Here is a 27,088-nt window from a genome sequence, read left to right on the forward strand (position 1 = left end):
GTAACAGGCTAGGCAGGCAGCATCTCCCTTAAATCCACAGCTTTAGTATTGAGGGATTATAAGTTTTAATGCTGAGCTTTAGCTTTTGGGAAGGTTTTGGTCTCCTTTGGGGTAAGGATTGAGGCGTTGATGTTGTTGCTGTCTGACAAATACTCTCCTAATGTCCTTTGCTGGCTGACTGTCTGTGCTTGTTGTAAGAGAGAAATTATTTAGTTTCATTCACATGATTTCTGTGGGGGTATCTCATGTGCTGGATGCAGTGATGAACTGTAGAGATTTGGGACAAGTACATGCAGGAACAAGGAATTTTGGCAGATTTGCTATGGGAGGAAGGGCATTGATTATGCTGTCTGTGGAGCAGTTCAGATGTATTTCATATTTGATGCTCTGGTGGTATCTGGTTCTATTTCTCATGTTTGCATCTGTGGATTTGTAATGTGTTGCAAAAGGGAGAGCCTGAAGGTTAAGAGGAGAGACATGGGGGAAAAACATCTTTTCAGAGCCAGTAGTTTAAGAGATTATTTTATGTGTGAATTTTAGTGTGGAGTATTATCATCAGCAGGAGCATGTGGTTGCAGGGGAGAATGCTACAGCAGAGACTAAAATAAAAAGCAGAAAAATAGATTGGCAGAAAGCTAATGTGGTTAGAGACTTTGCCAGTCCCTGTTAATTTTGGTAGCATTAGACAAGCACCAAATAAACCTTGATTCCTTGAAAAATTATTTTCCAAAATTGTTGTTGCTGCCATATCCTTAGTGTAGTAAATTTGTATCTATTTTATGGACGAGTGACCTTTGTGTATAAAGCAGATTACTGGTGTTCCTCTCGGAGCAGGTGTAACAGTATCTGCAGGACTGGCTGAATCTCAGAGCCTTTTGTTGTGTTGTGAATGGCTGCTGGTCTTAGTGCATCTGGTTTATAGAGCAAGTTTGATGGTCTGTAGGTTCTTGTGTATGTGCTGGCTTGTGGGGTGCCATTTTTAATGCCAGCTGAGGTGTCTAGGAAGCTGATACCTGTGGAAGAGCAATCTTGGGATGGCAGGGAAGCTGCTCATTGAATTGGTGGTTGTGTTTGATGAAGGAATCCGAGGTTTTCTGAGATGTCTGCATTTTTTATATAAATGTCACTTGGGTTTCCTCTACAAGGCCTGGCTTGGTGGTGGTGTTTTTCAGTCTTGGATTGTGAAGAAAAATGGAATATTGGGGTTATAAAGACCTGCAGGAAGGTAATCTCTCTCTGCCCCCTAATTAGAGTTTGTCAAACAAAAGGAGATGATTAAATGCTCTCTGAAGAGGAAAGCTGGATGCTTGCTGCATGATGAAGCAGACACAAAAATTTCAAATGGTTCAAAGACAAAAATACTGAATATATTTTTTAAAAAAATCCTTTTGGAGCTGTTAAATATGAAGACCCCAGGTATTGGGAAGTGCCTGACCACAGGATCACGGTCATGGCCATGGGGGGAGTGTTTTGGGGCAGCATCGTTTTCTGTGCTAGGGTTAGTCTGTTCAGCACTCTCGAAGGCAGGATGCTGATCTGATCCAGTACTGCTGTTTCTCAGATCTCGAGAAAACGAGGGGTTTTCCTCTCTTCCATTGCGAGCCCCAACTAGAAAGCAAATAATTACGTTTTTATTTACTTTCCTGACTGCTGCGGCAGGCCCGGGCCTGCGCCTCGGGGCCCCGGGCTCAGGAGGGGGGCAAAGCCCCGCTCGCTCGGGGCTCTGGCGGGGCAGCACGGCCCGCAGGGCAGCGCCTCCCGCTGCAGGCAGGCAGCGCTCCGCTGCCGGAGCCCTGCGAGCCCGGCCCCGCTGCCGAGCCCGCCCCGCCGCCGGCTCCTCCTCCCGGCCGCCGCCAGTCGGGCCTGAGACCCGCGCCCGGCTGCGGGGCCTGCGCCGAGCGCCGGCGGAGGGCGGCCAGCGGCGAGCAGCGAGGAGGGGCGGCGGGGAGCGAGCCCGCCGCGTCACATGAGCTGACAGGAGCCGCTCCGTGCCCCTTCCCCTCCGCGCAACAAAGCCAGGGAGCTCCTGTGCCCGCCGCGGGACGGGGCGGGGCGGGACGGGACGGGGCTGCCATGGGACCCTGAGGGCCGCCGGCCCGCTCAGGTAAGCGGCAGCGGGGGGTGTGTGTGAGTGTGTGAGAGAGACCCCGGCGTGTGCTGGGGGTGTTATTTGCTTTCCACACCCTCCTTCCCTCGGGTCCCTCCGCCGCCTTCTCGCCTGTGGAAGAACCCCCCCCCCCCCACGCGTGGGGGTCTGTCCGTCTCGTTAGTCTTCCAGTTCCTTCGTGTTATTTCATTTTTTACGGCAGCCAAAGAGTTAAAACCGTGGGGGTTTGTGCGTTGCCACCTCCCCTCCTTCCCCTCCCCTTCCCCATCTCCCTCCCCTCCCCCCCCCTTATGGACCTCCACGTCGTGACCCTTCTGGCTGTCCAGGATAATATTAAGGTGCTCTTTATTTTTGTTAAAGCGCTGTCGTGCTGACGGTTGTCCTTTCGCAGTTCCCGGCGGGGCGGCGGGCAGCCCCCGGGACTGGCCCGCCGGGACAGCGGCGGGAGTTGTTGACAGCGGCGGGCGCGCACGTGCGCCTCGGGCCGCCGAGCTTCGGGGCTGGGAAGTGCCGCCGGGGGAGAGCACCCAGCGAGGCGGGAGCCCCTGCTGGTGCGAGAAGCGTCCTGCCCCGCGTCTGGGGCTTGAGGGGTCCCGGGGGCACAGATATCAGGCCAAGTTTGTGGGTGAGGGAAGGCGCCCCTGAGGATGTTTGCTGGGAGCTGGCACGGGTGATGGGAATGAGGAGCTGTGCACGGTGCTTGCTGCCTCCATTGTGTCCGTGGTCCGGTGTGGGGGGGTTTTGTTGGGTTTTGGTTGTTTGAGTGTTTTTTGGGGTTTTTTTGGTTGTTGAGTTTTTTTGCTGTTCTTGTTTAAATTTTAATTTTTGTGACCCAGTATGCTGTGATATGAAAATAATCTCTCCTGGGTATGGTTAGCATCTTTCTTTATACACCAGTTGGACAGTGGCTTGAGTTTTAATGGAGGTGCCCCTAAACCCTGACTTTGTCCAGCTGGGAGTGTCCACGGGAAGGAGCCTTCCTCTGCATGGTGATCTTAGCTTGCGTGGCTGGAGGAGAAAGTGTGGTTCCCTTTCAAAGGGAGATTCTTGGCCAGCCTTTATAATTGTGTTAAATCTCTTCGAGTCAAAATTAAACATAATAAACTACGAGGTGAGGAGAAACAAGCCACCTGCTGCCCTCTGTGTGCCAGGTGCCTGTGAGGGCAGAAAGAGTTTCTGGCAAAGCCATTTGTGTGTGGGTAGTGTTGCAGGACAATGATTCCAGCAGTAGGAAACTGTTGATATGCCAGGGAAGGTGCTGGGCAGTGAACAAGCCAAGGGTGTGCAGCACCTTCCAGTGCAGGTGATGTGTCCTGAGGTGTTTCACAGCTCCTGTTGCTGCAGAATTTGGGAAGAAATGGGGTGCATGAGCAAAGAAGTTGGGCAGGTACTGCTGTTAGCCTTGACTGTTCAAACACTGTGAATTAGCCCACATGTGCTGCCCTCACCCCAGCATTTTTAAGAAATTGGTGTCCTTCAGGGTGAACCAGATATGCAAGTTTATGTCTATCTTGGACCTGGAGTTTATTTTTAATAGAAACTAAACATTTTAAGCAGTGTGACTTCAGTTAAAGCAGCAAATGTTCCAAAAGTGCGCAAAACTGTGAAAACAGGGAACACTGATTTTAATTATGTATTTTTCCACAACTCCTTCTTTCCCCAAGATTTCTGTCCCAACTCTACTCACTTTGCAGGTGTTTCTTGGTCATGGTGGAAAACAGAAGGTAATTTGTTAATAGCCAGCTCAAGTTGTGCTGCTGAAGGCTGAGAATGTGACTGGTTTTTAATGTAACCAACTAGCTGTGTCACAAGGGTCTGATCTGAGACCCTGAGAGTTTTTCATGTGGGTTATTAATTGCTGTGGAAGACCAGATTATTGTGACTGACAGCTTGTGTCTTCATGGAATAGGAGAAAAGGTTGACTTTTTTTCTAATGTGGATGGGAGGTTTGAAGTGAAAGTTAGTTCATCTGTCCCTTCCCTTTAAAAGAATGTACAGCACATTTTTGAAACTGAGTCATCAGGTACAATTTATTTCAAGTATTTTAAGCTGTTAGGGATTTGATGCACTTTGGCCACATTCTCACTGGAAATTGTTAGACAGTCTTGCTCAGATTTGCTCTGGCTGGGCTCAGAAAGGTGATGAGGGAGTTTCCTTGCTGCAGCCCTTTTAGGTCTGAGAAGAGCAGAAGTATCTTAGAAGGGGTGGAATATTTTGATGTCCTGGTGCTCCAGACAAACTGGAAAGGGAGTGTGCAAGGCTGTTGTCCACCAGCCAAGCGTGGATGTGCTATCAGCCTCCCACTGATAAACCAGAGTTACTTTTTGTCTCTCTCTGAGCTGTGCTTCCTGAGAGGTGTAGCACAGGATTGGGCACATGGTGTGTGGAGGGCAAATTCCCTCCAAAGTCACTTTCTCATGGAAGCCATAACAAGGATGCAGAGATTCAGGAATGATTATTAGTGTCTGATGACCTGACCAGGATGGTGTGATGACAGTGAGTAATAGATAAAAGGTTTTCTGTCCCATAAGCTTGGTTCTGGCTTCAGGGTAAATGGCAAGGCTTTTGAAAATGTCTGAATTTGGTGACTTTCTGGTAGCTGCAAATAGGTGCAAGCAGTAATTGCTTGAAACAAGTCCTTAAAAATTAGAACAGACACAGATGCAGGCTATAGGTAGGAAAGAGAGAGAAGAGCTAATTGGTATTTTTCGGTGTATTTTTCAAATCACGTTTAATCCTGCATATATGATTCTGTGGCTGACCCAGCAGCTCTAGCAGTTTATTCATTTATTTAAAATGGCTTTGTAGTTCACCTTGAAAACTGCTTCCTGCCATATGGTTATATTATTTTCCTATGCCACATTTTTTGCTAATTATCAAGACCATTTGCTTTAAAATAGGTGTTTTTAATTTCACAGCCTTGTCTGCTTCTCCTGCTTGATCCTGCCCTGGAGTCAAGAGGCTGTGTCTGTTCATTCTCCATGGCAACAGGCTGTGATTTACTTATTTCAATTTAATTAAAAAGCAGATATCAAATTCTAGGCATTTTATATGTTTCTTATATTAGAAAAATATCAGTGGATCAGTCTCCACAGCGGTTCTACCAGTCTCAAAAGTAAAATTCTCAACCTAAGCCACTGGTTCCTTTCTGAGTCTTCCCCTTTGGAGGAGTTTAGGAGAGGGGGGAGTGCTGTAGCCTGTCCTCAGGTGAAGGAATTTGTATGCAGGCTAGAAATGAAGGCCTAAGTCCTAAATTAGTTTTTCAAGCTCTGTGGTTGTACAAATACTGGTTTGTGTTAGTCAGGGATAAGGAAACATGGGCAGTGACAGGCAGCTGCTGGCTGAAGAAGGGATTAGGGTCAAGAAAGGACCTTGAGGGTGGATGGAGTAGCATGGTGAATTTACTAACCTACAGGCGTTAGGTTTGGTAGAAAATGGATGGAGTGGAAGCACTGTAATTAACAGCCAGAATTAACACTCTTTTTTTGCTTTCAATACCAATACACCAGTTCCTAATAGGATTATTTTCCCTTGAAGGGCCTGTTGAGATGACTCAGCCTTTGGAGTACCTGCATGCCAGTGGTGGTTGCTTCCTAGGAGAAGCTGTGCCTGCTGAGTTGTATAACTAGACTCAGGTGCTATTTCTGAGCTCTGATAATGTGTGGAAGAAGACAAGTTGGCTGTGCATTTTTATTAAGCCTTAAGGAGCAGTTATCATCAGAAGAGTGCCTGCACAAAACTGCACCTTTGGATTTTTTTTTTCCCCTTTAGTGTTGCTACTCCCATTGCTTTTTCACAGTCACAGCTGGCAACTATAACAACAGCCACGACTTCTTGCTCCTCCTAGCCCTGCCAGAGCCCATGAGGGTGTGTTAGAAAACACTGGGCTCTCTCCTGGCTTGCTTATCTGTATTGATTAAAATGCCATGCAGAGTTTCTAGCTGCAGATTCCTGGTGCCCCTGCACCAAGTGGGAAGGGACCCTCTTTGAGCCCGTGGAGGAAGGAGTTAAGCAGTGTTTACTAGGAAAGCAAGCATGTTTGGTCTGTAAGCACCATATCTGAAATCTCATAATGTTGATCCTAATAATAAATAACTGAATAAACCCAAGCAAAACCTCAGAGCAAGCTTTTGTTTGTTACTGTGTTTAAGCAGATACATTCAAAGAATTTGTATCCAACTGGCAACATTCTTAATCTTTTATTACTGATTTTACTGGAATACAGTCATGATCTGTATTCTTTAAGAGTGCATCTGTTCCTTTTGCTTATCCAGCTTTGAAGTAGACCTTGCTGATATTAATTTCTGTATAGCCTGTAACCTAATCTATAAAATGAAGGGAATACTTCATACAGGCAGCTGTGAAGTTACATTTATTGTCTGTAAATTGCTTCTAGTAATTGAGCAGAGGAGGTGGAGAGAAATAAAGACAGTGGAGTTAATATGGGCTTGGGTTTTTTTTTTTTAATAAAAGAAAAGCATAATTTTTGTTCATCTGATGATGTAGAAACTAATGGGAAAAGAAAAATGCACCCTGAAACTAACTGTTAAGTTGGTAATGAGAACAGACATTTTTTTAACATGGTGATGAAGGCAGCCATCTTGTTTGATAATAACAGAGTCCAGTTTAGAAATAGGGAAGATTATTATTGGAAATCCTGCAGTACCTCTTATATTTCTGTCTAGTTTGGCTCTGCTCAGTTTCAGTGTTGTTTTTTTTTATCTGCATGGCTGCCTTCATAAATGCTGCTGGTATGGACACCTGAATAATGGGTAAAAGTTCCTGTTTTAAGATAATTAGCATACACCTCTATTGCAGGCTTTTCAGCTGGGCCACTTGTTTTTTGCTGACCACTGTCCTTGTTGGATGAAACTGCACTTCCATGTGGGTTAGGATGGATTTTCTTGCTGTAACTGACCCAATCTCACCACTTGCTCCTCCTAAGAGGGGTGATCATGCCTTGCTCCTGGCTCTGTGGCCATATTCCTTGCCTTGTGGGTACAACTTGTTCAATTTTCAGTAAGCTGATTTGCCCAAAACCATAAAAAAGTGAGTTGTTTTCTCCTGGGACAGAGAGCTGAACCTGTTCACCAGGTTCAGGCTCAGAGCTGCCATTAAGGAGGGGCGAGTTTTGTTTTGCCAGCAGTGAAAGGTAAGGAATGAAAGAAAGGTGAAAATGAGCCCCCCCCCTTTTTTGGCAGCAGTGACCTATTAGCCTGGTTCAGTTGTAATGTGAAGCCTCACCCTCAGCTTTCATTTTCAGATCCCTCCCTTCCCCCCTGCACCTCCTCTGTCCCTCAGATATACCCATGTGCCTCCAGATGCCAACTTCATTCCCAAGCAGTTTTTTCAAAAGGGGGAGAAAAGGGAAAAGTTGAGTTTCACTGCCCCTACAATTGGAGATATACTCTAATTCCTGAGAGCCCATTGTTGTGAGCATAAGAATTATTATTATTATTAGGCTCATGAATTATTATTAACAGGCTCAAAAAATAGTAGCCGTAATCATTCTTTATGAGAGGGCAAAATGAAAACTGGCTGGTGGGATAGCTGTAGGCCAAGTTTGTAAAAGAGCTTCCCCAAAGCTGGTGATGGCAGCTGTTTGCACCAGGACCCTGGAGCTGGTGGGACCAGGTGGTCTGAGGTAAATAACAAGGAGAGGAAAGGTCCAGAGAATTTTCTGCATGCCGTGGTGAGCTGTGCTGGAGCTGGGTACCACGACACAGGAGGAAGTCTCTCCTTCTCTGAGCTGTGGCTTGCAGCTGTTCCAGGTGCTACTGCCTAGTTTTCAGACACTAGCAGAAATTGGGAAGGCCTTGTTGGACCTTGCTGTGGTATTGTAGAATGGTGGCATCTTGCTCCAGGAATGTGATGAAACCTGGGGTGAGATGAAGCTGAGGCTCCATGGGAACCCCAAGGCAAACTTTGCTTCTGCTGACTGGCAAGGATGGTGTTTCTGCCTCAGCTGCCACTGATGTTTGGGTGTATCTGCATTAGCCCTTGCTGGCTGCAGGGAGGACGTGTGTCCAACAAGACACGTTCCCAGGCATCTGCTTAGCAGGGGCATGGAGCAGGTTGGAGTGTGCATGTGGAGGTGAGATGGAGGCATCTGTTGGCCTACAGCAATTGCCTTATGGCTAAAGGAGCAGAAGCAGTGCCTGTCTGGTGAATTTTGTACAGCATGAAGGTGGAGATGATGTCAGTGAGGAGCAGTGTGCCAGAGGCAGCAGGATGCAGTGAGCCTGTGCATGTGTGGACTGACCCAGCAGCTGTACTTGTGATGTACAGCTCGGCAGGAGGGGCAGGTTGCAGTTGGTGTGGTGCACAAATTAGAAGTGTTTGTGCAGCCATTTTCAAATAAGGAAAGTCATAGGGAGGGACGAGGGAATTCGCTCCAGCTTTGAGAATTAGAGATTCATTTCATGCTGTACTGTTGTTGGGTTGGGTTTTGGAAGCATTTAAACCTAAAATCTCATTGGTAGCTGAAGACATGGCAAAAGAAAGGTTATTGTAGAGTTCTGTAGCGTTGCATAGTAAGATTATACACTGGGTGGCTGTTACAGTGGGTTTGTGTTCCAAGGATGAAGTGAATAAAGGAAAGAATCAGTGCATTGATATTAAATAATGATGCCACTGGATATGGTGAGTACAAAATGCCTTTGTTTTCAAGGCTATGTTTGGGGTTTTTTAAAACTGACACATTTATAAGCCAGCTGCAATATTTTTTTTAAAGACACGTTTGTAAGAGTGGGAGAAATATAGAAAATGCTGGAAGTAATCTCATTGAGAGGTATGGTTTTTTCCATTCCTTTGCACATGCATGCAGCCTCTGGGGAAGATGTTAGTGAAGGAGCTTGGATAATCGGGGTCTTCTCTGGAGCTGCCATTGTTCTGATTGATGTAGTGGGTATTAGCTGGGGAATGTGTACAGATGCATGGGCTGATGGGCTGTCTGGGGTTTCATCTCTGCAGTCTCCCTTTTTTTCACTCCTCCTGGATAGAGATATGTATCCTGGCAGATTTGTCTTCCACCTACATCTCTTTCTCTTCTCATGTAAATACTTGCTGGTTTGTTGTTTTTTTGGTGGGTTTTTTTTTTTTTTTTTTGTTGCTTTTTTTTTTTTTTTTTTTTTTTTTTTTTTTTTTTTTTTTTTTTTTTTTCTTCTGGCAAATCTATTGTGCTTGTAATGAGTGACTCTTCTCATGATGATGGGTGTTCCTGCAAGCCAGGCTCTTCCTGGATCACTTTGCTGAATTTTCATGCAATCTGCCTTGTCTGAGGGCAGTTTATTTTGTGATGGCTGCTCTAGTAAAGATCCAGGTATTGTAGCTGACTCCAGCAATGCTCCAGCTGCCCTTTGGAGTGCAAAGGAATGAATGCAGTAAAAAAAGAAGTGTTTGGGGTCCTGTTTGTCCTCAGACCTGAAATGCTGAGAGCACTTTGGAGTTCCCATGTGGGACTGTAGTAATTAAATAGTACTAGAGGGAGAGGGAGTAGGAGAGCATGTGATGGTCATTTCAGATAGATTAACAAAGAGGGGCTATTACAGTGCCAGCAGAAGACATCCTAATCTGGAGGTTCCTAGCCAGCAAATATTTTAAAAAACTATTCCAGAGAGTAAGAGGGAGGCCTGAGAGATCTGTGCTATAATTAATTGCCCAGATACCACTGGAGGAGCAGTTTGAAGAAGGGAACTCATGTGGGAGCCGGGTGTGGTGTAGAGGGGGAAATGGGAATTTCCTGACTTTTATTTGCAAAGATCAAGCATAGAAAAAGTTCTAGACAAAATAGGTGCAAAGAAGGACTAAAATTAATAGTTAATTCTATTTTATTTTCTTTTGCACTGCATGCTCCTGGCTAGTGTTACTTGAACATCAACTGAAGCAGTACAGAGCATGCTTGGGAACTGGAGACATTAAGCAGAAAGAGAGAGCGAATCTGATTAGCTTTGCTTTTCGAGCATTAAGCAGAAAGACGGGCTGAAATGTGATTGCAAACAGATAATAGCAGCAGGCTCCTGAGGCACCACCACAACCCAGCATATGGGGTGATGGATCTAACCATGCCATAGAACTGTTTCTTGTAATAGAAGCTGCTTGTTTTTATGTTGCGGTTGCTGTTGTACTTTCTAATTATCCTATTCATCGCTGTCTGCCATTTTGAGCCTGGCCACGTGGGATGGCTCAGCCCCCTGGAATGTGTGCCCTGTGGAGCACTTCTGCCCTGAATAGTAACAGGAGCTCTGGTAGCCAAAGGGTGAGAGGGAAGATGTGCCAAGGCTCAAGAGTCCTAGCTATTTTCCCCCTTATTTCCAAGAATAAGGGAAGTAACAGCTGCTGCTTTTGCCATGATGGAAAAGATGAGTGCTGATGTTGTGTGTAAATCCCTTAACTTCCCTTGAATGTCCAGGTATTGGGGCTTGTTGGGAAGAGGCTTCTAGTGACCTGAAAAAAGGGGTATCTATCAGTTCTACTTGCAATTAATAAATAGAAGCTGGCCTTGCTGCACCACTTGCTGCAGTCACTTTTTTGGCACAGTAACAGAGATCCTGGAGCTGCTTCCAGTCTGGGGCCTCTTCCACACAAAGCAAATGCAGCAGAGAAAGCAGCCAGAGGCCAGGCTAGGGCAAGCTGGAATTGGAGCTGCTGATAGAGCATCCAACACCCGTGCATGCTGCCTGGGGTGTTTTTGTGTTGTGATGTTCCTTTCCCCAAAACTTCCTACTTTCCCTTCTTTCCATTGATGGAAAGTCTGAAAAACCATTTCCAAAGCCGGTGTGGGTCAGGGGAATGTATATAGAATGGGAAGAGCAGACCTGTCCTTAAAATGTCTGAACAAAGCACAGGAGCAAGAAGCTCATGTGTATGTATAAATATGTATTTTAAGCTAGAAGGGGTGGGTCAGACTAGTGCTTCTGTGACCTTTTCTCAACTGTGGCTTGCCTTTCCTGCATGCTGCCTCTCCTTGCCTATCAGGGGACTTCCACTTCCTTCCTGCTGACCTGCAGGGCTGCAGGCAGCCTCCCTACCCTTGTGGCAGCTCCCAGCTCTGGCTCTGAGCCCAAGCTAATAATCCTGACATATTTTACTGCCTTGTGCTGTGCTCCGTGCCTTGCTGTAGGGGAGACGGCGCACGAGGTTGTGGTTTGCATGACTTTAAGCACTGCACTGGCCCTGGGGAAACCCAAACCTCGTAATGAGCACCGGCTGAGCCTCTGGTAGAGCCTGGCTTTGCTCAGTGAGGCCTCTTGCCACCCTGCTTGCAGGTGACCAGCTGGCACAGATGTCATCCAAACACACCTTCCAATTGGCTCTGGCTGTCCGGATGATTGCCAGTGGTGTGGGGTTCGGGTGGAAGCAGGAGGTGTCGATTGCCAGGAAAGGAAAAAATTCATCAGGTACCAGAGAAGGGTAATGAAGATCTCCTCTCACCACTCTCCCCACGCATCAAAGCACTCAGAAAAAAAAATAGAGCACTCATCTTTGACCCCCATTAATGACTGGCTTGGTCTGTGTAAGAGTTTTATGAGTCTGTTGATGCTCCCACAGAGTTTAATTATTTAGAGCGTGAGGTGGAGGTTTGTGCTTTCACTGCTGATGGTGCAGGGTTCAGGCCCTCCTGGTGGGCAGGGGAGTGCTTACAAAAGCAGGCTGGCTGGGAATGCAGCCTGGCTCTGAGGAGCCTAAGGGAGGCACGAGCTGCAGCTGTGTGGTCCTTGTCAAGGCTGGGCAAAGCAGCGTATCCTTCTCATTGTGTGAGTTCTATGTGATGTCTCATGTGAAATTCCAGGTCTGTGTCCTTATTATCAGGGCACTTAAAGGTCTGGACCTGACACACCTTTAGTGACTACCTGAAGCTGTTGGGTGGGCAGATCCTACTTGTTGTTGAGTTCCCCAGTCTGTGCTAGAGGGTTTAGGAGCTGGTGTGAGACTTAAGCAGCAATATCTGATTTATCAACCCGGGGCTACAAGCCTTCCCTGTTCCCTGTAGCAAGCCTTTGCCTACCTCTTTTCTGTGACTACCCACCTCCTGTTCCCCCCAGATTCTGCTCTACATTCTACAATCAGTTTTCCTACTGTAAAATCCCATCTTCAATCTGCTGTTTCCTTCCCTTTGCAGTGCATTAATCTGTTCTTGCATTTCCTACTTTTCTTCACCCAGCACTCCTTAGACTTGGGAATACAGAACAGATATAAAGAACAACCAAGGATGTCCAAAGATCTTTGTGCAGCTCGTGTTCCCAAACGAGCTCCCAACCAGGAGTATTTTCCTGATGTCCTGCTGCCCATGCAACCAGCTTTCCACCTCTAGTGGGAAGGTACCAGGCTCCAGGTTCAGTTGAATGGGATGTGTCTACTGGCCAGCTGGAAGGGTCAGATGCTCACCTTCTGGCTGCTTCTGGAATGGGTAAATTCCTTTAGAATTGTGCCACCTCTTATATTTGTGGGTCCTTAGGGCTTGCAGTTCTCATCAGTGCTGAAATGAAACAGCAGTGACTGTTTGTAGCAAGACTGTACTTGGAGGCTTATTTTGGAACAAAAGTGGTTATTATTGGTGGATCTGGGTTTGGTTGATAGCCAGATAAATTTATGGACAGACTGGGAAGCCTTAGTTGATGTGGAAGCTTCACACGACATTGCTCGTACCGTACAATATCATTATTGATATATCAGCATATATCAGTATATCAATATCAGTATGTATACTGAAAATGCCTATCACAGCAGACACCAAGCCAGTGGGTCACCCTGCTGCTTAAGGCTGAGCTCCCTGTGTGCTGGGGCTCACTGCTGTGCTCTGCTGCCATTTCTTACCCCCTGAGCCCAGGGACACTTGAACCTTCTTCTCACATCTGTTCTCCCGCTGTCTCCTCGAACGTGCTGATCTCCTGTTTTCTGCTCTAGCAAGGGCCTGTGCAGGCTCTTGGTTGCATGCCAATGGGCTTGTCATGCTATCCCTATTTACCCTGGTTTATCTCTTCCCACTCCTTTCCTTCTTCCTATTTCATTTCCTTTGGTATGGGACTAATCTTCCAGGTTGTGTTGAGACACTGGGTTGAGCTGAGATGGCAGAAGGAGGGTCAAAGGGAAAAAGGGGCTTATGCTGCTAGATGTGAATTTCTGTCATGAACTCAGTCTTGAATCTGTTGATTATTGTGGATCTAGCTAGACAAACATGAGGTGCTCTGTGTCCTGTATCCATATTCTACTCTGTTTTTCTGTTTTTCTTTTTTTTTTCTCCTGAAAATTAATAGGATTCTACCCATTGATGATTAAAACAACGCCTGGAGTTTTGGAATGGATCAGATGCGTCAATCAAATGTTACCACATTGCACCCAAAGAGAGGAATGCCATCCAACTGGGGGTAGGGTCTGCTTTTTCTTTGTCCCCATCACTGTCTAGAGTTACTGGAAATCTTTTTGGGTTTTTAAATATGAGAATATTTAATAGAAAGTACTAGTTTAAAAATTAATTTCTTCATTGTGTGAAAACATGACTGCTTTTTTTTTTTTTTTGTTGGTATTGAGCAAGGTTGTGCCTCTTTATATTCAAAATGTTATTAATAATGTTGAGGCTTTGTAGGCTTTGGTAAAGAAAACATTTCAGTAACTACTTCAGATATTTTGGGAGGGAAATTTAGTGTTTTAAATGAAAAGTAAATCTATTCTGATTGCTCAGAAAGATGAAAATAATTTAACTTTTTTTCAGAAATGGCAAAGTTCATGTAATTTGTCCTGGTTCTTGAAATTAATGTAAAACAGACTAATATCCTTGCATAAACTGCTCCCCTTGCAACAGGGAGGAGGTGAATATGTCAGTAGGAAGCTGCATCTGTGTGTGTGTGTGTACTGCCTGTGATCACATGGCTACTGTGGCAGCAGGTACTGCATGGGACATGAATGAAATCAAAACTTGGTGGGAATGTGAATCTGGAGGCTTGCAGGGGTGTAAAGCACAGGTTGCAATCCAAGAAACAAACTCAAGTGGCTTTTTGGCTCCCTTCCAATTGGTAGAACATGGTTCCCCATTATCTTCTCACTGGCATGCCACTTGGCTGTTCCAGCAGAGAGGCTGCAGAAGCAGAACACTTACCTGGCTCTCAGAAGTGGGATGGACTTGCCAGGTCAGGCATGAGAAGATCTGTGTTGTTGGGATTTGTGTTCAGCAGTAATGTTGTTCCAGTGTTGCTCACTTGAAATCTGAAGCTTCTTATGCTTCACATCAATTTCCTATTCCTATTAAAATTGCTTTTGCTTTAAAAATGAAGTGTCTTAAAGGTGAGGGATTTGACAGAGTGTGATGTAGAGTGATTCTTTTCTCCTCTGTAAGTTTCCTGAATGAATGATTTTGAAATAAAGTAGTATTTCCCTGCAGAGCCTGCCTCTGTTAAATCTTTAGTCTGTTACAGCAACAGTGAGACTACTAGTGCAATGTTAATAATTCATGTGTGTTCCTCATTTTGGACCTTTGTCAGTCATTTCAGCCTTGGCAGGCTGGAAGAGATGTGAAAATATGTATAAGTTTTGCTGCTCTTCCCTCTGCATGTGTTCTCAAGGTAGGCAGAGGATTTGGGTCTTCAGAGCATGTCTGTCTGGAACCTTTTAGCAGTGCTGAATTCACAGAAGTAATACCAGAAAATAGCATAATGGTGTTTCATTTCAGTCATCTCTGCATAGGATTGTACTGCTTTTGTTGGACAAGTGTGGCTCAGATGTTTGTGAGCTTTCCTTGGTTGCAGGAAGTGAGTGGAAGGTGAATTTTTTATGGGTTCCTCCTGTGGGATGAGCCCAGCCAGGGTTTTGCTGCATGTCCATAATCAACCCCAAATGCATCTGTGCTGCTGGAGCTGCATGTAACTTTCTTCAAAACTGGGCTTCATGCCCTTGATTCTCTCCCTTACTTTCCTCTAAAGGGAGGGAGATGGTCAGCTGGTTTGTGTGTTTCCTGAGTAGGTCTTGCTTGAAGGGAGAAGCAGAAGATTGAGCCAAATGAAAATGGGTCTTTGGAAGCAAAGCTGATGAGAGGATGTCACCGAAGAACTCAGCTAGTTTAAATACAAAATGTTGATGAATTCTGTTCTGGAGGTTACTGTTGCAGGTTTGTGCTTGGCATTAGCAATTACCACCTGAACACATTCTAGCTTGGCTGGAGACCAGGTACTTCTTCAAAACGTGTTGGAAGCATGGCAGGGTGTTTCAGGGAGCTTTGGAGGGCCAGTGGTGTACAATGCATGAACTAGTTGAGGTATTTCAGCAAGCCTGTGTTTTTGCAGGCAGGTACTGAGCAGTTTGAGTCAGATTGGTCCACTTAAGTGGTATTCAGCAAGCAGGTAAGTAGTTTGCAGGAAGTTGGAGAGTTAGATTGTTACTCATGGTCCAAAATGGTTAATTCACCTCAGGCAGTGGGAGACCCACAGGTTTTGTACTGCTGGGATGGATGGATGGATGGATGGATGGATGGATGGATGGATGGATGGATGGATGGATGGATGGATGGATGGAACTGTTGAGGAGAAAAGAATGTTCTGCAAGGAATCTGTATCTTAAGCTTGAAATAGATTTCTAAAATTGTTTTGGGGGGAAAACTGATGTGTCTTTAAAATTGGATTACATTGTTTCAAATTTAGTTTTTGACTGTCTTGGCTTGGAAGAAAGTTTGGTGCAAAAATAACTCTGTGCAGAAGGCTCTGCAGAAAGATGAATGGATAAGAAGAAACTTGGTCTTGTTTTATGTTGCACTCACTAAAAGAACTTTTAATTTGAGAGTGAATTTTTCACCATGCTTTGTACCTTTGTATTTCAAACATACTTTTTTCATGGATTTTCTGTTCTGTTAAACCTTCTTAAGAGTTTGTATGTACAGCTTGAAGAAAACAGGATGTAAGAGACTTAAGATTTTATCTTAAATTTTAATACTTAAATTGCATAACTAAGTTGACTGCTGTGGGATGGTTATAGTTCAAAAAGAAACTATGATGCCTTGTTGGACTTCAGATGCCTCAGTTGCAGCAATGAGAATTTTTTTTTTTCCTTTTTCTCTTTTTTGGACTGATAAGTTAGGAGCCTTACTCCTGGCTTTGCACTTGTGTGCTTTATCTAGTGCACATCTGCATTTGTAACAAAAGACTGCAAAGCAGCACTAGTTTGTTCTGCAAAACAGAGGGAATTTGGGAAGCTGGTTGGAAGATTCTCTTTCTTCTTTTTCCTTTTTTTTTGGCCCCCTTTCCTTCTTCTTTACAAGAAGTTACTTTAAATAGGGAGCTGTTCAGCAGGTTGCAACTAGAATTCTATAATAAGATCTCTGTTCACTCTCCCCACTTTTTCACATGCAAAGTTGTGGCTGTAATTATATGACAGCTGCCCTCTTGGCTGACACACAGCAGATTGAACTGGGGATCTCCAGAGCTAAAAGTGTGAGCTGCTACTCTCTGAGCTAAAGCTCTATAGCTGGAGGCTGTAATGATCTATATCCTTCATGACTGAGTGTAGAAGGGAGCTGCAAAAAGCACTTGCTGAGTTATGGTGCATACAGGGTACTTACTGTGTACATGGTCATTTCCCAGGTGTACTGGAAGCTTTTTTTGAATGGTTCATGATAATTGTACAAACTGTTGTCAACTCATGGGTGCTTTAAAGTGATGATCTGTTTTGAAACCTTTCTGCCTTAAAAAACTTTGCTAGTCTCTTGGTCAAGTACAGACATTTGTTGGTGTATGTGTAAGTTGTGCTGGGCTTGAGGTGCCCTGATGTTACTGAAGTCCTTGAACTCTCATGCAATGTAAGTAATTGTTACCAATATTGAATGCAGTATGAAAAACTACACTGCCAATGGTGTTCAGACAAGTTTGCCTTCATGCTTTGCCATTACAATAGGTATTTCACAGATGGCACCATGGGAACTTTGTAAAAGCAAGGGAAGGAGAAACTGGAATTTCTGGAATCTCTCCTGTTTCCTCAGGACCAGGAAAATCTGAGCAGTGCCAAAGTTTGTTAGGCTGAGGAAAAGTGAGGAGAAGCAGAACCATATGGAGCTTCTTGAGTGGTGTCAGCCGTGGGTAGCTTCTGCAACCAGTGTTGTGGGAGAGGGGAAGTGTGTTACAAGTTGAGACATTAATTTTGAACTTTGTGAAACATTAATTTTTGAACCCTTAACACCTCTTTTCTCCACATTCCCAAACAACAAAAAAACCCAAAACCCTCAAAAACCATAACAACAAGTGCAACAAAACCCCAAACCAAGTAGGAGATTGCCATATTTAAAGCTAGCAGATGCCTAAGTAAGCATTCCTATCTGTCTGTACAGTTCAAAACCAAGCTGAGCTTTTCACATTAAAAAAAATAGAAAAAAGGAAACCAGGGGTGCAATTAAATATTAAATAAAGTATAAACTGAGGCAGTCTTTCAGACCTCAAACACTTAAGTTATTGCCAGCCTAGAGTATCAGAAACTTACTTGATACTGTATATATTATCAACAGGGACGTTGTGTGCTGTAAATTAAGATAATCTCCATATATGTTAGACCATGTCTTATTACATAAGTCTGACCATATTCAATCACCCTCTGCCCTAGTTGCATCCTCCACTGCCTTTCTTTGTATTATTTAATGCACACAGAGTTAATATAAAGATGCCTGTAGCATGGCCTAAGAAATTCTTATTTCCTCATCTCTCCTTTCTGTCCTGTGCCACCATCATCCCATTGGTTTTGGGGTGCAGCCATTGACTGGGGTGTGCTGTAACATCGATGAATAGTCTGCTGTGGGTTAGAAGCCCTATTCCTCCAAACACATGAAATGACCCAGGCTACAGTGATCTAGTCCATGGTGCTGCCTTGCAAGCAGCAATGTTGGCAAAAGTGGGGAGGAGATGTTTTGCAGGAGGGGCAGAGGAAATTTCTTAAGTTTGTGTTACTCCTGAGACATCTTATGAGACTTTCCCTATCAAGCAATCTCACCAGTCTTAGGGCTTGATTCCCTACTGCCTGTCCCATCACTCCTTACAGAGAAGTGGGATGAGGATTCTTCCACTTCCCCTGGGAGCCTGTTCCACAGCCTAAAGACTTTTTGTCAGTAACCATTTCTTGATTGGGCTTTAACCATGTGTATCAGACTGCTGGTCCATAGGATGACCTTGCCCTGCATCATCACCAGTGCCTTGCTTGCATGTGCTGCCTAGAGCCTGCTCCTCCTTCCCCTCTGGCATTTATTGTAGGCCTGTTTCAGCTGTAGGCAGCTGTACCTTGGCTCACACTCCACTGTCCTTAGCCCTGCTTTTGGAGGCTGTTGCAGAAGTTGGGTTCTGGGAGCTCACATCAAGGGTCTGATTTGTGATCCGAGATGGACTTGTCATCTCAGTCCATTTTCAGGAATCCAGGCTGCTGGCAAGTAAGGAGATAATGCTGAGGCAGCATTTGTGTGTGTCTCTACCTTGGATAGAGCCAAGTCCAAGGAATTTGTTACAGCACAGCTATCCCACGACCTAATTGTGTTGCTGTCAAATCTGAAAGTGTGGGTAAGACACCAGTATATTCCTGCAATCAGTTTAAAGCAGGGCTTTTGATTTCTTTTACATGACAGAGTTTGAGCTGTCTATGTTGAAGCAGCAAGGAAGAGCAACCCAGCCAAGCTGTTAGTCTGCAAGGCTGTGGAAATACCAGCCATGAGGCTCAGCAATGTAGATTCTGTATGCAGTGTATCCAATTTGGCAGGTGTGGGTGAGGAGTCTGCCTTGCTAGCTCCTCAAGGAGTGACTCTTCCAAGGCTGGTGGCAGTAAGGCCAGGCTGTGGTGGCTGGCTGTGAGCAGATGGACAGGTTTCCTGGGGAGAGCAGCATGCACTGGTATGCACTATAGTATAGAGCCACTAGAAGACTTCACTCTGCAGCACATGGCTGTTGTTTTGCACAGTGTGGACTTTGTGAAATCATTTGATACTTTTCACATCTCTTCTCTTTGTTGCTGAACCTCCTTTTCCTCCAATTTTTTTGCATTCCCTTTCCAAGGTGAGATGAGTAGAGCATGTTTCAGTGCTGCAGAGGCAAATGTATCTTTGATTTGCATCATATCATTATGAAATTGACACTGTTTTCTAGTACAGTCAGTACTCTCCTATGTGCTTCTATAATTTTGGTAGACCTTGTTATGTGATGTCTTTTGAAAGATTGGATGTAATTACTCCAGAACCAGGGAGTGTATTAACTATTTGGGCAATGACCCATTGAACAGAATGGCTGTGACACCAGAGATGTGAAGTAACTTTCTTACTGTTTTTCCTGATCCCCTCCTCTGTGCCCAACATGGACTCTCTGTACTCTCATCCTGCCTCTGTGTCCTCCAGTTCATGTCCTGGCTCCCTTCTGCTCCTCACTGCTTTGCCAGTGAGTTATTTCTCTGGTATTCCCACACAGTTCTTACTCCTCACCAGCTATGGGTTTCTGTCCTCCTTGATTCTCAGAGTTCTTTGTCCAACTTTGGTTGGTGCTTTGCTGTTGTTGGTTCTTCTGCAAGCTCTGTCTTTCCTGACTGTATTGCCCACTTCACAAGGGCTCTTCTCCTTTCCCATGGCAGAAATCAAACTTATGTCTTGTCTAGAGGTGCATAAAACATGGTGACATCGTCACCAGATTTTTGGTTAGCTTGTGTCCTCTGACTCAGCTCCTCTCTTCCCTGTTAACCATGTATGAAGTATCCACTTCCTTTTGTTTTCATGGGGTTTTTATGCAGTGTCTTGCTCCCCTGGGACTAAGTGTCATGCCTGTTGAATCCAAGGGTGTCATTTTATGAGGGTTGTTTTCAGCAGTTCCTGCTGCTGCTTCCGAGCTACTTGTTCAGTTGTGCCAGCACAGCTGAACGTGCTGCTGCACATTGAACTGGATCAGGGAATTGATCTGGATTAAAGTAGCCAAGGTGGAGAGGAAAGCTGCTTAACCCAGCAATTTGCTCAAAGAAATACTTCAAAACCTACAGTTTAAGAGCACTTTGACTTGATAGCCCTTTGACTAACAACCCCCGGTACAGAAATCCCTTGTTTAAATGTAGAGTTGTCGCGTCCACCCTTCAAACCATCCTCCCGAGCTATTAAACACCAGCGGCCACCTGCTTCAGGCTTAGAGCAGCTGCTGCAGGTTAAGATGTGCTGTGCAGCCACTCCAGGATGCATGAGACACAACAGTGTTTGGAAGGGATGAGGTCCCCCTGGAATAAGAATGGACATGTGTCAAAGTGTGCAAAATCATCCTTTCCACAGATTGAGACAAAGCATTGTGCTTTTTTTATCGTGATAACTAGTCTGGTTTCACCCTGAGCCTTATTAATGTTGCTGTGTCACTAAGTGTGGGAAATACAGCATACCTTGATGCTCCTCAAAACGTTGAAAATGCTTCCCTCTTCCTTCTCTGTGGGACACATTTAACCTGCCTCATTCCTCCCGAGCTGTGAGAGAGGAGCCCTGTGTGGTGGCTCTGCTCCTGCTCTTCCCCTTGGCTTTTCCCCTTCCCTGCCTGATCCGTTCATGTGCTCCCAACTTCATGGTGTCCAGGGTTTAATTTTTGTTTAAGATCTTTGTTCCTTTAATGACAGCGGGAACCGAAGGCTGTTCTCTGTGGGGGCTGTGGTGTGTGGCTGTGCTTGAGGTAATGAGACTTGATGAAAACCTCTTGTTACTGTGGCAAGATTTCTTCCTTCTCTGTGTTTAAGAAAGGGGGGGGGGGGGATGGGGAGGAGGAAAAGAAAAAGTGACAGACCCTGCTGGGTATGTTAATATATTTTTAATGGCTTCCATGTGGCTAGCTGAGGACTTATTTGTCCAGCCTGCGAGAAAAGGGTGGCAGCACGTTATTCTTGTGTACCTTTGAGCTTAGCTGGGAGTTGAAATGGGAGAGGGAGGATTGAGTAAAAATTTCACAGAAATCCTGTTGATAAAAATGAAATCTGCTAGAGATGGAGGGGATTGGCAGGGAGAGAAAGATTGGATCCCAGATACCTCCTCCCCTCCCCCTCCCCAAATCTTCCCTTTTTTCTGGAATATTCCACTGTCTGCAATCATCAAGAGAGCTACTGTCTCAGACTATGGTATTTCTACCAGTGGTGAGGGAGAGATTTTTCTGAAATAATTGCTGTATTTCTGCAGAGAAATATTTTTGAGGAACAAAAGGGTTTATGCTATGGTGCAAGCTGGAAGAGGGAGGGGGCTGGCGGGGATGCAGGGCGGGTGCTGGGCATTTTCCCCTGCCAGCCTTAATGTGCCAGTTAAGCTGCAGGCAGGATGAGGCTGGTGGTCTGAGCCGGCTGCCTGGGGCCATGCGGGGTTTTGCTGCTTTCCTGTTCCAAAGGCATGCAGAGCACTGCTGGGATTGAGGGGCAGCCAGGCTGGGGCAGCTGTGGGTTCTGGGGGTCAGGAGCCAGGAGCCTGGGGCGGTAGGTCAGAGCAGAGATGTGCTTGATGGGTCTGTGAGGAGGGTGAGAGCTGCCAGTGAAACATTAATGCTGCACAGCCCTGGTGAGAGGGGGAGAGAGCAAACAGAGAGAACCCTGGCACTGAGTGTGTGCTGATGAGATGGAGCTGCCAGGAGAGAATGGTGCTGTGACATGTTGGCAGGAAGGGTTTTGGTATGGCCAGGTACAATAGATTGTGTCCACACCCAGCCACTGGTTCAGGAGGGCTGGCAGTGACAATCCCTCTCTGTCCTGGTGTTCTCATTCTTACAAAATCCCAGTTAAGGGTGATACAACCCTAGGGCAGGTGGAAGGACTGAAAATTAGGTAGACACCAAACTAGGGTTTTCCCTGCTGCCAGCAACTTGTTCCTCAAGAAACAGCTACTGTGCCAGCTCTGTATTTCCCCTGTATTCAGTGACAAGCTCATCTCTCAGTGTCCACTTACAGGAGATCTGTCCACCCAGTGTTGAACCCTGGTGCCTTGGCAGGCCCTCCTCCAAGTAAGGAAGCCAGTGCATGTGAGGCATCTCTTGTCAAAGCCACAAAGGCAGGCGAGCATCTCTCGAGGCAGGTGCGTGGCTGCGGTCACTGCTGGGAGGATGTCAGCAAGGAATTTTCTTGAGTCACTGCCCAGTCCTGGAGTAGTGTGTGTGTGAATTGGCAACAACTCTTGCCTGGCTTCTTGTTTCTGTGTGCCTGGAAAACGTCCCACAGCAGATATGCCTCTTCTTGGTGGCACCTTCTCTGGGTGTTCCCGACACAGCATCCCTACAGGGTCAAAGCTCTATTTTTGGGGGCAAATTAAGAATTTGAAGTCTATTTAATTTTGGAGCCAAGAAAGAGTGCTAGACTGGCAACTCTTGGGATATCCTTTGTAGCCTGCCCTTGCCAATGTACCAGATTGCTGACTCTCAGCCAAACTGGCCCCTCTGATTTTTAAGTCTCACAAAAACAGTTTGTGGGAGATTTCTCTGAGGATAGTGTAAGTTTCTTTGTGTTGCAGAAGACTAGAAGCACATATGGTGAGTTACTGATATCTGTCTGAAAGGACAACAACTTGTTAGTCTGCCCTGACCCAATTGCTTGGCTGATCTGACCATACCCTTATTTAGATTGAAATTAACTTTCAGCTGATTTAGTAAAAATGGGTTTAGTAGTAAAGCAGGCAAATCAGGGATACATTTGCATTCTGTTTAAATATGTCCATACGGGCATTTTATATAATTTTACCCATCTGCTTAAAGTGCTTCAGCTTGCCTTTCCTGTGTGCCCCTCTGCAGGCAAGACCTAGCTTTTCATGAGTGTCCACTGCTTTCTTAACCCACTTTTGCAGGTGGGCTGAAGTTGCTGACGGCATCATCACTTACCTAGGAGCATGAGTGAATGTGAATTGGCACAAAATAAAAACCTGGGACCCACCAGGCTCCCAGCCCTGTAAATTCTGGGTTATTGAAGTCCTACTTTGCTTGAGTAGCCAACAAAAACAGTGGGCTAATACACTCATATATTATTTTTACTCAAACCTCTTCCACTGATAGTATGCTTATAAAAAAAATGGAAGAATTTTCTTTCTCTCCTTGAGTGTGCTTTCTAGTGTTAAGTCTAGATTAATTTTACAGATCACCCAAAGGAAATACTTTCTAAACTAGGCTTGTACCAGTTTATCTCCCCCATTCACCCTATCACAATGGATTTAAAAAATGGTACTGTCATCAAGCCTGATATACCTAAGGCTGCAATAACGAGTAATGTGTGCTCTGTGTTTTAATTTTTTGAAGGCCTTAGTGAACTGCTACTGAGGTATAATGGATGTTTCTGTGAGCTCTAATACTTTAATTGTAGGTAAGAGAATTTTGCCTTTCTGCAGCTTAAAGCAACTCAATAAATACAAGTCTTGGTATAGACAGCAGCAAAATCAAGTGAAGTCCATCCAGAATTTGTTGTGAGCTGAGTAAAAAGCCATTCTCTTTTAACAACACAGCTTTCAGTTTCTCCCTGTTCAGGAGATACCATTTTCTTGGCCCGCTGATTCTCATAGTCTTTCAGTCTAGAAAAGGCTTTCATTGCTGGATGGTCAAGATGGGTGAGGTAAAGGAAATGGCCAGAATTTTTGTATTGAGATTTTTATGTTGTATGTTTAAAAAAATACAGTTGCCAAACTGCAACAAAAGCCATATCACAAAATCACGTGCCCATATGTATTTTTAATTTTAAAGATTATTGTGAGGTCAACTCTAACAATCTCTGCCACAGGCCTCTAGCTGTACCATACCCTCTTCTGAGATGCATTTCCATAGCCCTGATTTTCTTCAGGCACAAGGCTGTACAACATGGTCTTCCTGCTTTCTAGTTGTTTACTGGGGACTCTGGTTTCCATAAAATGAGACCATTGGAGAAGGTCTCAGAACATCATGGAGTATCTTGCTGGTATTGCATGCATATAAAAAGTGGGCATGTGATTTCCTGAGGGGGAAGGAGGGGTGAAAGGAGTTTAATTCCCTTGTGCAGGAAGGGGTGCACACAAGGCTGGGGCAGGGCAGCTGACATAGATGCCCGTCAGTCCAGTGAGGATGTCCCAGGTAAGTGAGGTTTGTTCATTAATTCAGTAACACTTCACTCAAGCTCTCCCCCTGCCTTTCCTTTGACTGCCTCAGCCCTTTCCCTCCTTGGGAATCTGTGTGGGATTAGTGGGAATTGCAGCCTGTGACCTGCACCCAGCAGCTCAGGGTGGCAGTTGTGGCTGCTGCTAAATCAGCCAGCTGAGCACCTGCTGTCTCCTGCTGAGGAAACTGAGCAGCCAGCTATTTGTTGGTAAAATGATATTGTCAAAATTAAAATCCTGTTTTAACCAGGCTATTCCTTGCATTCCTGAATAAAGCACTGGATTGCTAAATTAAATTAAAGAAATCACATTGGTCTCCCATTTTTAGCCAGAGGGGATGGCCTTGAGCATCAGGTATGAATTACCTGCTCACCCTACAACCACAACTTCATGTGCTGAGGTCAATAAATTGACTTCCATGCAGCTTATTAGGTGGGGTTCTTTCAGATGTGACCTTATTAAAACATGGAGTCCTCTCTGGATGATGGCAATCCCATGACTGCTTCCTTAAGTACAGGGGAGGATGTTGTTTCAGTGTCCTTGACAAAATATCTTTCTTCCCCAGAATATCTGCCAAGAGGGGCATGAGCCAAGCATTCACTGAGCTTTAGACATTACTGTAGCATGCTGCTGAGTGAACAGATTCTTCTGAGGGGGATCAAAGGCAGATATTGGCCTCATGCTAGTGTAAGGGCTAAGGCTCTTCCCTGAACGAGTAGTTGTGTACTACACTTGATTACGCTGTTTCATTGGTGTGATTCCTGTTTTTCATTAAAAGAAACAAACCAGCTCAGCTTTCTCAAGCCAGCTGTTATATCATTTCATAACCTCAGACTGTTTCCTTCCCTGCTTCTGACCTATTAGTCCATTTTTGTAGTGCTTCAGAGCTGCTTCCTTCTGTCTCCTCTTGAACTTCCTACCCCCATTCTTCATGTGCTTGGCCACATACCAGCATTGAAATGCTTGTGTGCTCAGATGGGAGTTTAAAACTACTGTGAGATATTTAATATGTGGAAGATGAGACTGACTTGCCACAGACAGGCAGGAAGGATAAAGGAGTGACCCAGCATCCCAGGCTGAGGTGTGAGCCAGTGCCTGCTCTTCTCTCCCCTGCCTCTTAGCCTCCTGAGAAGGTTGAAGGTTTCTGCTAGAGCATCAGGTCTCTGCTCCTGCTTATCTTCCAGTGTTCTTTCCCTGGCTCTTTTCATCTTTGCTCAGGGCATCTTGGGTGGCACAAAGTAGAGAACAGACCTTTGTTCCTGGTGTGAGCTCTTTTGTCAGGAGGGAGAGAGGAGCACTGTGCTTTGGGCACTGTCCCTGGCTTTGGTTCCCCTGTTCAGATGTTTTGCTGTCTGCAAAATGGGGCTGTTGCAGCCCACAGGGCTGGGGGATGTGCCTGCTTACAGACTGCAGAGCACTCAACTGCAGGAGAAGGGAAGAGTGTGGATTGACAGCTGCAGAGCTGCCCCTGCCCTGTGGTAGCAAAGTGGAATTGGCACCTTGGGCTTCACTGGGAAACAAGAGGGCGAGAGCTAATAAAAGATCAGTTTCTAATCTGTTTTGGGGGAAACGCAGAGCAGCAGCAGAAGTGCTGGAGCTGCTGATCTACAGATTGCTGTGGCTTGGCTTAGTCTTGTTTCACATTATAATGATTTTCTATGAGCTTGTGTGTGTGTGTTTGTGTTAATGAAGGCTTTGGTTCAGTACAAGCTGTTACCAATGGACTACAATTTCTTGTTTTTTTTCACAAATAAGTGAATTTTCCCAATGTCCTACTTCTCTGTATGCACACACATGCACATGTGTGTGCATTTGGGGATCATTCAGGATGGAAAGTGCAGTGGAAGTATAAAATACTATAATTATATGCAGTGTTCATTTCTATTTTTGCTCTGCAGTCAGCTTGGCAAGGGAAACTCTGTGTCTGGGCAGTCTCATATCTGATCTGATCTATTTGTCTATGCTTTTTTGCATTGTGGTTTACAGCCCTGCAATTGAAACCTTCAAGATTACTTAAAGATGGAATGAGAGTGTGCTTCCATTGAGCTTTGTACAGGCCATTTCTTCTAGTGCAAAATAATGGGCCTAAATGAGTTGACAGTGCTCCTTTTAAATCCACCACTTGGTTCCCGAGGGGGCGGGGGCGAGGACGTAATGTATAGGTCTTAGAGGAATAAAGGCAGTGTTTTGTGCTCCCCTGCGGCTCTGCAGCAGTAGCTCACTGACTGACCCTATTAGCAGAGCTCTGCTGTCAGCACGGGCCAGTCCTGTGTGCAAGGGGAGCTGAGCTGAACAAATAGCACCGGGCTGGGGGCTCCAGCAGAGACTGCCACATGGGGAAAAGGGAGGGATGCTCCCTCATAGTTCAGCTGTAAAAAAAATACCTGAGTCCTTCTCTTCAGTTCGTTTGGAGGTGGAAGTGGCAGGTCTGAGGAGTTCCAGTACAGGCAGTGCCTTGCAGTGCTCTAGAAGAGCAGGTGGAGGTATCAGAGGGGTGCATTTCTCTCTGGCCACAGCTAAACCCATGCACCAGCACTGCTCTTGAAGAAGCTGCAAAGAGTGCTGGAAACTCTTACGGATGAGAGGCAGAGCCGAGGTCTTGATCAATCGATTGTTAAATCGACTGCACTTCTCACGAGATGAGGGGACAGTAACCTCAGTGTCCTGGCCAAATTCCAGTTCATTACTTTCTGCCTGTCTAAAATTTCCCCTTTCCCTCCTGCTGCCATTTATCCTGGAGAAGTTATCATTTGCTTCCTCTGCTAATGACTCACGGGTAATGCTTCTGGCACACAACTGATGCTTTATTTCATGGTGGTGATGAGGGAGTGATCCCTGTGGTTTGGGGTCTTTGGGCTGGAAGAGGTGCTATGGAAACACAAAGATGTTTGGAATGTACACATATATACAGAGGCACTGTTGGCTACTGTTCCTTTCAGCTG

The 27,088-nt window shown here is 45.4% G+C and overlaps 1 protein-coding gene across 4 annotated transcripts in view; it reads left to right on the plus strand.

The window, feature by feature from the left end:
* Nucleotides 1-1,837: 1,837 nt before the first annotated feature.
* Nucleotides 1,838-27,088, plus strand: part of TCF20 (transcription factor 20) — a 129,099-nt gene continuing 103,848 nt past the window's right edge. For 3 of the 4 annotated variants that reach the window (XM_079303642.1, XM_079303648.1, XM_079303649.1), the window contains exons 1-2: nt 1,838-2,104; nt 13,363-13,473. The gene's annotated coding sequence lies outside the window, so the exon portion shown is untranslated. The remainder of the gene's footprint in view (nt 2,105-13,362; nt 13,474-27,088) is intronic. The other variant, XM_079303647.1, reaches the window with a different exon arrangement.

Source organism: Erithacus rubecula, assembly GCF_903797595.1.
Source record: "Erithacus rubecula genome assembly, chromosome: 4".
NCBI lineage: Eukaryota > Metazoa > Chordata > Aves > Passeriformes > Muscicapidae > Erithacus > Erithacus rubecula.